The following is a 12,093-nucleotide window of genomic DNA, read 5'->3' as shown; positions in this document are numbered from 1 at the left end:
ATATGTATATATGTATATATATATGTATATATGTATATATACATAACTATAGAACTACACAACTAGGAAGAGCAGCAACTGTATTTGCACTTATGCACTTGTATTTCTACATGGTTGTAATGACAATGCTCTTTAATATTAGAGATCAGCTTGAACAACCCAAAATTGGATGTAGTGTAATGTAGTGCGACAATATAATATTACAATACTGTAATAGAAATGCTCGTTTACTGCAAATTATTTTACTGTAGGATACTGGGATGCAATTAAAATGCAATTATATGCTTGCCCATTTACTCATACACAACCTCCACCTCTGCAATTTAATTGAAGAAAATAAAATGTTGATCTCAATCTCACTACAATAACATCTGGTCAAATTCACTATTTAATTTCTAGAGAGTAAACTACGGTATTTCCATAGCCTTGGAATCCAGTTCTAAATCTGAAAGATTGATCTAAATTGTGCTCTCGCGAGAACACTGGATTTACAGGGTACTATAGTTCCAAATAAAATTGATCAAACTGAAATGATGTGGAGTATCCACAAATTTCTTGAACAGACATGCTGCTATTATTATTATTATTATTATTATTTATTTTTTATCTTTCAGCGGTATAAACACAATGTATAAACTCAATCTCAAATTCAGCATATAAATTATTGTGGAGAAATAACTACTACAAGTAGGTAATAGATAAACTCCGCAAGGTTTGTGGCCTAGCTCTATGGTAGGCCACGCTAAGCGCCACGGCACTTACCTAAAACAAAGCTACCGTCTCTGCCTGAAAGCTTTGCAGCTTAAACTTAGCAACTTGAGACAGACAAAGTAGTATTTTTTAAACATTCTCAATACAATAATACAGCGAGTCATGGTTAAAATGCTACAGACTTATTTTAAAAACAATTCGCAAAAAAGCGTCAAAAAAGGCGACCTCGAGGGAGGAGCTAGTTTAGCAAACGTTAGCTAAGTTATGTGTGTAACCGTAACGTTATGCTAATGTTAATACCCCAAGTTAACAGCAACATGTCCGTGTTTGTACGTTTTACGATGAACATTAAACGGTTATGAAGCATGTGGTATACTGTATACCACATATACAGTACATTATAACACCATAGTTTACTTTTAATGAACAGAAAGAAGCTACACAGAAGCTGCCAGTACATTTCATCATTGGGCTGTCACTGATTTTGCAGAAAGATGGATCGAGCTACAGATAACGTAAGATAGCTGTCACTGCTGCCGAGGTAAGCAATACGAGTGTTGCATTTACATAACCACTGCATTTAATTCTTTCAAAGTTTAAATTAATCTACAGTTATGTTAATGTCTGCCTAATTTCCTAAAAAACGAGTGGACGACAACACCGTAATTAGAACACAGTAACAATGTACCGGCGTGACTAGTACGGTCATTACGGTAAATGTGGGCTGCAGCGCCTTCTGTGTCCGACAGGCTCGGAGTTGCACCGACAGACGCTGAGCCGAACAGGTAGGAATTCGACTTATTTATTTCTAGAACAGCTTAAGAAAACAAGATATAATGTAAGAATGGAAATTATTAGACAAAATAGTGTAATATTTGCAGTCAGAGGGAGTATTTACACCCGAGAGTGAATGACCGTTTCTGCGAGCATTGAAGCTGAACTGATGAGGTGCCCCTCTGTGTGTGGATGCAGAAAGGAGGCATGGTTCGCCTTCTGGAGAACTGGGTCTAGGGCTTTCTTCTATCTCATCTTTGATTTTAGCCAGGTTTAGCTGCGAAGTGTTGCGGAATTGCAGCATGTCTGATAGGAAATGACATCTGAGCAACAGATCTAGGAGTTAAATCTCTGACATAATTGACTTGATTGTATTTGGTAGTGTTGATTCAATTAAGCACTATAGAATGCTTGTTTTGTTCACGGGTTAAAAGGATGACGACTGCATTGTGCTACATAAAGGCTCTATAGGGTACCTATTGCGGTCACTGCGGGAACTTGCCTTGCTGCGGTGCCATTGCATAGCTACCAGGCTGTAGTAACGCATATAACACATTATGAAAAAAAAAAATCTATAACCATGAGTCACTGTGAAAAAAAAATCCATTGAGAATATACGCCCCTATAGAAATGTTAACGTGATTTGTCTGTGCACCGCTGCCTAATGAGAGAGAAAGAGAAAAAGGGGGACAAGTACAGGTGCTGACTCATTTTGGTTGGCGCTTCTCTGATTGATCACACAATGTAAAGCCCAAAATGTGCACGTTCGTTATCGTCACAATTTCCGTGGTACTTAATGTAGAACATTACATTTTTAGCTGTGTGGTGGTGGTTGTTGTTGTTGTTGTTGAGGTGATTTGAGTCCATTTGAAATGAATGTCAAAGCTGGTTACAGAAAAACCTGATCTCTTCAATGAACCACTGTTTCATCATAAACCTAATGCAGCTAAAGTAGCCTGTGCTGTTAATTCGGTATTAATCGTATTAACAGCCCAGTATTCAGTATGGTAAACTATATAAGTGTAATTACACCAGATATATATATCAGATATAGTTTACCATACTGAATGCATATTAAATAGTGATCTTAAACATGATTGGTCGTTTTCAGTACAGGTAGGCTTCAATTCAATCTAATTTACTAAAGGGGCTGGCTATTGATTTCCCTTTGTCATGTCCACTTGCCCACAGTATGTGCAGATACATTTAAATGCCTGATGCATTCAGGATGAGGCTGGGGTGCATGGAAGCATAAACGGTCAGGGAAGCAGCTCGGAGCGCATCTTCGCCAGGGGAGTGGGCTCTCATGGAATACCAGGCTGGTTGCAACCGGTATGTGTCATTCCACCTAGGTCTGCGCAGGAGAACATTCAGCTATACTGACGCGATTCTTCTAGCCTGACTGTAAGGAAGGACAGAGGACATTTGGGAGATTTGTCAAAGTTAGCACCTATAGTCCTATTGTCCTGTCTCTGTTGAAACATGGAAATAGGGCTGGTTTGGAAAAAGTGTCTAATTGCGAATATTTTGACTGAAATTGCAATGTGATACAAGATGTTGGAGGTGTTGATTAGTTAAAGCATCACTGTTCTCATTTTACAAGTACATTAAAATGACAGTGTGATCTGTAGCAAATGACGATTTTTCTTTTAGGTCTGTAGAATAAGGTTTGTAGCACCACAGTACAATTCAAAATGGTATTTTGTCACATATTTTGCTTTTAACAAATATTGGTCCTCCCGCATTGTATTTTGCATTTGTCCATATTGCGAGTTTGATAAAATTCTAATTAATTGTTGAGCCCTTGATGCAAATGCATCTTCAGCTTTGAATACTGACATGATTTTTTTGTGATCTACATAGACATAGGCCTACATTTCATAGCCTTTGTTTTTCACAACCATGTTTCATAAAAAAAAATATATATTATTTGCAACCTCTAAAGTGCATTAGCATTGGCATCTTGTGTTTGCAGCTCTATGATTGTGTTTGCATTTGTCAGTGTAGACTAAAACGACTACTTTTAGTGCTAAATACTTGAAATAGATTTTGTGAAACTTGGTGTGAGTGACAAGGTAGGCAGGCTGAGGTTTCCGATTTTGATTGTGTTTTGGGAAGTGGACCCCAGGGATGGGAGGTGCTGGCCAGTGCCAGAGTCATTCTGTAACTCCTTGTGACAATGGACATTACAAACTGATTTAAAAGACTAATTTAATAGTAGGTGATTATTTATGAAGAAATAATCAGGTGCAGAGACACCAGCTGAAAATGCTTATGTCTGGGTGGTCTATACCTGAGTTAATGAATGTTGTGTGCGGTCGATGCAGTAGGAGGTTGGATTGAAAGACTCAGTCAGATATCAGAATGAGGAATCAGAAGATGTAACAGAGCGCTTTGTGATTTTCTCATGAGGGACTTTGATGGTCTATTTTGCTCCTACTGTTTGTAGCAATGTCTAATAGACTCAACTTGTAAGTATGGATTTAGCCTACACATAGAACACATTAAAAATATCATCAGTTAGCCCAAAAGGGTTATTAGATCATTTTTGGGGGTTGCCAGATGGTTGGGAAGAAAAAAAGGAAATGGCATGGTGACAATGGTTTTTACATTACTGTGCGAGTTTGGTACATTTCGTGTGTTATATTCAGTAGGTCCTGGAACCAAGAAAGGGTTATGAAGGCGGGTCGGGGGGGAGGACAAGTCAAAAGCTAAAAAACTCCACAAAGCCTGGAGCACATTGGACAAGGCTTGGTGCTAACTGCTAAAAATAAACCATCATCAAAGGAAAGTATTATTTGTTAGCATGTATAAATCAGAGCATTCTCAAAAGTCACTCAAAATTATCAAGGGAGGCGTGCAGAAACAGCGGTTTACACTGGTTTACAGCTCTGTGTCTCGTTGTAGAGGGGGTTCGTGAAGTATTGAGAGATCACTTTGTGCCGGTCTGGCGAGGTTGGTGACTTGAGTCTTTTTGGTGTGTTCCGTCCCGTCGTCCGTCCCGAGTGGTCCGGAGGCCTTTTGCCTTCATTTTGGCCGACCTGACATACTCAAACAGAAGACAGGCGCTGCTGGCAGTCGGACTTAAATGACCAAAATTGATTGGTGGTGTGCAAACCTGGAAACGAGGAACGGGATGAGCGTGACTAGAGTCTCTCAAAATCTGACGAAAATCTTTTAAATTGACCTTTGTCAATCTGCAACGAAGACAGATTCAGCAACTGCATGGCCTATTTCTCGCTTAAAACACGTTTTAGTGAGTAAAATATAATAAAATATGAGATTGTATTCTGAACAAATTGCCATGACAGTCTGGCTTTGAACTTCGGGAGAAACCAGACCTACGTCACACGTTCGTCCAATCGGCTGCCAGCTTTCTTTTTTAGGCGACAATACTGATTAGCGCAGCCTGCTGTTATAGAGACGTATCACGTCTCGTCACTTTGGTGTGTTCCGAGGTACTGTTTTGACCAACTCGGGACTGATCAGTCCAACTGCCTTTCCTGCCGACGGTCAGCCGTCTGGTCAGTGTGTCAGGGGATTAAGAGTTACAAAAAAATCAAGGAAGACAAGATTAAACAGTGTGACGGTTTCTAGATATGTACCTTAGAGAAAGCAGTGAATAGTTTGAGTAATAAACTGTAAGATGAGATAAGTTAATTTGGATAATTAGGTTAAACTGGGGATTTGTTGTCTGACCACATGTGTTGCTTCTCCTAATTGACTCAATGACTGTTGTACAGTAATGCTGTGTCCTGCCGTGTCATTGCATTTCTATCTTTTATTTCAATTACAGTTACAGCATGTGTAAAATGTTGGTAGGATTGAATGGGTAAACCTGTTAAATATGACTTCATCGAGGCCTGCAGCCATCAATTCTTTTGGTCGAGTATTCTACCGACTACTGCATTAATTCATTAAGTGAACGGATATTTTTATTAAAGAGCGATAGTAAATATAAGAGAAAACGCGGTCTCTTAAAATGATCATCTAATCCAATCAGCTAACTTTGTGTCACTGCCGTCTGTAAGCTAATCCGTTGGCGGAGGACTTTTGCCGCTAGATAAGCGGGGAGGTCTCATCTCAACTGGCAATCATATTGTGAGCAACTCATTAGACTGCTGAGATGCTGAAGCCTTGACATTGTGCTGTTGTGGCAGGCTAGTTTGGTTTTACAATAGAAACACTGTGCAGAATCTCCATTTAGTTTCAGCTTGAACACCACCCCAAACTTTCTGTCGTATTCTCTGACCAGTGACTTTTCTTTGTCCCTAACTATTTTCTCTCATGCCCTTTATTTTGCAATCTGTGTGTGTGTGGGCGTGTGTGTGTGTGGGCGCGTATGTGCAATACAGATTATCAATTTCCTTGAGTTACTCAAGGAGGAGTGAGCAGCACAGGCAGAGGTGCCAGCAAGGGTAGTTAGCACTGCAGCAGGCCAGTTCACACTCGTGTGGTGCCATCTAGTGTAGGTCAGTGTTACATAAGCTTTGTGTTTCCATGAGACAACGTAATCCGGATTCCTACAAAGATACTTACGCAGCCAGACACAAGCAGTCCTCGCTTGTCACATTGAAGTGTGTGTGTGTGTATATGTGTGTGTGTGTGTGTGTGTGTGTGTGTGAGAGACACAATGTGGGAAAGGCTCTTTTTATGAAAACGTAACACTTGGTTAGAGCTTTGGCAGCAGCACCAACACACACTAAACCCGGCATGTCTCCCTGCTAGCTGCCAATTCCCCCCCTCTCTGCTCAAGTGAAGTCCTCCAGGTTTTTGGAAGATTAAATTACCCCGTTGGTCAACCTGTAGTAGGGAGAAGATGCTCCTATGCTACAACTTAGGTGTCATCTTTAGGGTTGGGCACCAAAACCCAGTTCCACTGTAGTAAAAAGGCACATTATTGGGTTAGCTAAAACACAGGGCATCACTGGATTAGTGTGAAAACTTCAGGTCTCCCTCGAAAAAGAGATTTCAATCTCAAGGGACTTCCTGGTTAAATAAAGCCTAAGAAGAAGAAAATGTACCTGTACTTTAAAATGTACAAAATCTTCTTCTGGCGGACTATGCCCCTAGAGGGTCAGAGGTCTAACCCACATAGTCTCACAAAAGCCTGTCGGAATCACTGTATTGCTATTATTTTATTGTTTGCTTCAAGTCATCTAATGACTGCAAACAGCCTGGACTTCAGTACTGAGATCCAGGATTACCTCACTTATCTGTGCTCTCTAAGTTGACCTCTCCTCTTTTCAAGGGTAGGGAGAGTAAATAAAACAAAACAAGGTAGAATACATGGGCCATAAACAACTAGTATGTTGTGTAATAAAGCACTTAGCACTGAACATTAGCTGGCCTGGCTGCTTGTATTCAGTTGTACAGTGGAGGGCAAAGGCCAAGGATACCCACAAGGCAACAATTTAATAAAAATTAGCTGCACGTACCCTAACCCATGGACAATCATTCTGCAACCCGATTTGAAATCATTCCCATTAGAGATACCAATTACACTGTTTACATTGACGTTGCATAGAGGGATCCAATAAGATGTACGTTTGTATGCCCCGGAACATTTAATCAGAATATACTTTTCTTGACGTGCATTATAAGCATGTGGCTAATGTAGGCATGGTGTTGGAAATTCCAACTTACAAACTCATGCTATGTATGTTATAACAGTGGTACCCAGGTCTCATTCAGGTCAGTGTCCAACAGAACAGCAGTAGGTCATAACCTGTCTCAGGCAGAGGAGTAGTTCTACTCCGTATGTCTCCATAGATGACAAGAGACGTAGCAGCTGTAGGATAAGACATTGCTGCCTCAAGTGCTCCCGTCTCCCCAAGGTCAGCGGAGGAAGTTAACACATAACACAAGCTCACATTCATACGCACACACATAACAACAGGCTCTAATGCAGGATGGACAAGCTGACATTGTTTTCGGTCTGTAAAGAAACTTGAGAAGTTGGGATGGCACTACACTGTACTGGTTAATCCTAAATTCTCCTCAATTGTGATTTCATTAAATGCGTGTGTGTAAGTCATCAAAGTCTCCCGAATCTTCTTCACGGACTGCATGTGAATACGAGAAGGGGCTGCTCCTGAGTTTTTCTTAAACCGCTGGTATTTCCCTAGTAAGTGTTTTGCTCAAGGGCTCTTCAGCAGACAGCTGTTTGGAAAATTAGTCAGTTGTTAACAAGTTTGATGGTTCATATTCAGTATCAGAAAAGGTAAGTGTATTCATGGACTCTGTGATACTGTATGACATGTATTGTTGTCCTTTTCAAAGTTTCCCCAGTCCGTTATCGCCATTGAATAGACTTCTTGTCAAATTAATTTTTTTACCTAAAAAACTCAGGTTATCATCGCATGTCCATGAAAGGAAAAACTCACAGATTGTTCCATCATTAAATAAAATAAAAAGTGCAAGTGGTAATCCTAGATCAGTGTTAAAATGCTGATGGACTAAAGAACGCGGACCTCAGCTGTTGTGTTCTGTCGGGTAGTGGGCCGTCACATTGACTAGTCTAAGCTTTTGGCTGTGGTTCAGGAGTATGGCTGACCTCACCTGACCTGCAGCTAAATGATATCCACTTTGTCAAAGGACAGATTTCTACATGCTAAACAGAGTAGTGATATGATCAGTTGTCAAGTTTCTTGCTGGGCTTGTATTCTAGAATGTTTTATTTTCTCTGCTGAGGGACACTTGGGGTTCAGTTAACTGACATTTAGTTTGTGGGAGGCTTAGAGCAGTCACGCCAAAACCACAAAAGTCCGTCCCAATACCCAGACTCTATCTGTCTTCCTGACAGCTCTGAGTTCAGGTTAGCCCACTGCTATTTGTAGCATGCCAAACCTCCATGAGGGAACCTCTTCATTGATGTGGGTTAAAACGGTGTCAAACACGGATGGAAAATGCACTTACAGAGGAACTACTGTGCACTTTCAAGGAATTTAACTTTTTAGTAGTTAGTTTTTTGGTAATAAATATTGTAAAGCCTTATCAGTCCGTTTGTAATTATACCAAATTTTCTGTTTCAGTTCCCAAAGATGCTTCCTTTTTGTCAAAGCAGTCAGCTGCCAGTTTATTATGTACCACTAGCTAAAACTAATGCAGTCTAGGCTAATACAGTCCTACAATTTTCTGAAGATCTGGCTTAAGATGTGGCATTAAATGGGGCCGGAGTAGACAATGCAACGATATTCTTTTGATGTATTAAGCAAAGTTTCATGCAGTTTGCGGCATATGGTTTGCTTGAGAACCTGAAATCATTGTTAAAACTAAACCAAAAATTAATTAGGAACAAAATAAAAAGAACAACAGTTATCAGCAACAAAGTAGCAGGCAGACAGCGATGACAAAAGGCCGGCTGCCATTGTTTTGTTTTAAGTGTTGATGGTCTTTCAAAGCACAAGAATCCTTGCAAATTTTGAGACAGGGCTTGTTTGACAAGCACAAGCATTCCTGCTGGGCATCACGTACAGGAAAACAGCAAATAAAACAGATGCAAGATGCAAGTTGAATTTTGAATGGGGAATTTAATTTTGGCTCCAGTCCCATGTCAGAAGTCTATAGGATGTAACTATTGCAATAAAGCCACATTGTCTGCATCCAGCAGCACACAGCAGAGCACATAGAGAGCTCATAGAAAAACATGTGTGGGCCGATACCAGTAAAACATAAGGGTGAGTCACAGCTCACCGAACTATTTACTGTTGCTTCTCCTCTCCTCTAGGAAAGTCTATGTGCACATGGTATACATCTGTGTGATTGTTTAGTGTGTGTGTGCATCAGTGTTCATGTGAAATACCACTCAGTCTTTGTGTGGGAGTGTGTGCTTGTGTGGGGGTGTTATTTACAGTTTTCTATGCTTGTGTTTAAAAAGAAAAATCTCCTGTGATGTTTAGTGCATCCTAGGCTTTATTTTAATTCTGCAAATCAGTTTCTTTCATTCAATTCAGTTCCATAGAATAATCTGTGAAAAAAGAAATACAGCTAAAATGGCTGTCAGTTGGAGAATCAGTTCTAGGAGAAAAATCTCAGGAAATGCACTGGAAATATTTCAATAGTATAATTGTAGTCTTGGTAATGCAGTAATAACAAGTAGCAAGTTTATTTTGTGTGTGAAATGAATGAATCATAATGTACCTGTACATAACCACATACTGTATACTTATTGAGAAGCTGATCAAAACGATTAAGGGCCTCTAATTGACTTTATCATTGGCTCCAAAACTCCATGGTATTCTTGAGTTTGTGAGCAGTGCGGACAGTGGGACTCACCTGGCTCATTACCAGAGAGCCAAACGCGCTGAGATGATCTAAAGACAGCCATCTTCCCACCTAGTGCCCATCAAATTCCCAAACCCACCACTTCCTTGTCCACAAGGATTTCAAACTGAAATAGATCTCAGTCATATATCACGGATATTGCCAAGCCTTCTCTACGTTTTCCTCTTGCATTGCTCCATCAGGAATTCTTTATGCCGTGAAGACAGGCCACACAGTCGAATACCAAAGTTCAGCTACCATTGGAGAGATCTCATCAATCAAAGTGCAATAATCTATGACAGAAGTAAATAGAAAAGAAGTTCCAAAAGGTTGATGGGCTTTCAGGCAGTCTCCAGCAGAATTTAAAAGGAAGTGTATTAAGCCCTGGCTCAAATTTGGTCTTATGGGCTGCACATTTTCTATGGTATGACATTTTTTATGTGTAAGAGTGTCATAGTATCACAAAACATTGTGTTACAATGTATATAGTCATTTGTTGTTCTATAGAAACCCCTTTCTAACAAGAGGAAACTGTCACACATACTGTACATGTGGATACTGAACACAGTACATAAGCTTACATAATTGTTTTGTTAGAGCCCCCGTCAAGATAACTATCTTGCATCACTTTATTAAAATGTTTTAATATTACTGCTCTGTATTCCATCCTGCTCCTCTTAATGGCTTGTCTTGGTGTTGCACAGAGGTTGATGCCCCCTTAAAGTTTAGGTAAGTGACAGTGCTGCAGAGGATTAAAATTGGCCCTTTTCTTTCTCAACTAAATGAGAAGCAGGCAGAGAGCACTTAGCACATTATAACCTTCATGGTTGCATTGACACGTGTTTCGGATAATTGCATTGTGTTTAGAAAACTACTTAACCCACCAGATTCAGGTTTAAATGCACCTAAATTATGTTAAAAGTCCATTCATGTACACCAGGGATAGTCTGAGAGGCATATAGTCACATTAACAATAACAGGGGGTTAATGAAATGTCACTATGCTCCAGATTAACCAGAAATGTTAGCAAGCAAGATGAGGATTAGTCTCGGTTATAGGGATTAACGTTATCTGAGATAGTAATGTGTGTAGTAGTCTGCATTTTGACAAAACGAAAACAATGCAGGCGCCTAGGTAGCTCACTTGATAGAACACATGCACATACATATATGTTAACTCCTCAACGCAATGACCGCGGTTTGGACTTCGACCTGTGGCCCTTTGTGGCACGTCATTCAGCTATTGTGTCAAAATAAAGGCCTAAAAATAAAAATTGTTTTCATAGTGGAGATTAGCGTTTTGATGAATTTTTGATGAAAATTTGATGAATCAGATCCTGGGAAAAGACAACCCATTTCCCAGGAAAATATATATTTTTTTAGCCCAAGTAATGTATTGATATCATTCAAATATGTGTTCCCAAATCCCAAACTGAAATGTTTTATATTATTTTGGTGAAAACACAGTTTGTCCATCTATATTGATTATGAAATGCCAGGTGGATTGTTTGTGACTCCTGGCATGTTATCAAGATGCATACTCACTTTTCAGCTTCAACGCTGTTTGGCCTCCATTGACTTACATTTACTATGAACTTGAATTTACTAAAGCCAACCCCATTCTTCTTTTCCTAAACCCAAACCACATATCAAGTTTCCTAAACTCAACCATCGCTTTCTTCTCGCAATAAAACTGCAAGTGGTGTGTATGCCATGTCTTCTGAAAATTTAGGCAACCGGTGTTTAATGACCCTTCAGCTCAGAAGCTTTTATTACACAAGATATATATATATATATATATATATATATATATATATATATATATATATATATATATATAGATATATAGATAGATAGATAGATAGATAGATAGATAGATAGATAGATAGATAGGTGTGTGTGGATGGTGTTAAACAAAAAAAAAGGGAATACACAGTAACCCAACCAAAAATAGAAGCTGTAAAAAACGTCAGGGTCTCCAAGGCCAAAACAAACAAACCCATACTACTTGAAAAGAAAATGGCAACTAAGCTACAGCGTCAAACCAAAATACACAGTGCTAATCTCCCTAACTGTCCACAAAACAGGAGAAGAAGGGGGTCAAAACAAATGTCAGAGAACCCTTATCAGCTTCAGATAACAATTCAATTCATTTCCCAAATTAAATTCACCAGCAGAGAGTAGTTCACCAACTACACCCAGCATGACAGGAAGTTGTGGCAAGAGGAAGGGGTGGGGTCTTGGGCCTGGGAGCTTATGTGCAGCCTCTCTGATAACCAGATTGAAAACACCTGGATGATTAGGCACTCAGGGGTGGCAGACCTGAAACACAAAAACAAAACCG

At 39.7% G+C, this 12,093-nt stretch overlaps 1 protein-coding gene across 1 annotated transcript in view; it reads left to right on the top strand.

Annotated features, from left to right (window-relative positions):
- The first annotated feature begins 1,356 nt into the window (after nucleotides 1-1,356).
- Nucleotides 1,357-12,093, top strand: part of map2 (microtubule-associated protein 2) — a 90,848-nt gene continuing 80,111 nt past the window's right edge. Inside the window, exon 1 of the mRNA XM_034886066.1 lies at nucleotides 1,357-1,496. The gene's annotated coding sequence lies outside the window, so the exon portion shown is untranslated. The remainder of the gene's footprint in view (nucleotides 1,497-12,093) is intronic.

The sequence above is a fragment of the Etheostoma cragini genome, chromosome 11 (assembly GCF_013103735.1).
Source record: "Etheostoma cragini isolate CJK2018 chromosome 11, CSU_Ecrag_1.0, whole genome shotgun sequence".
Classification (NCBI taxonomy): domain Eukaryota; kingdom Metazoa; phylum Chordata; class Actinopteri; order Perciformes; family Percidae; genus Etheostoma; species Etheostoma cragini.
The sequence above is the reverse complement of the archived record's forward strand: the minus strand, read 5'-3'. Positions and strand labels throughout refer to the sequence as shown.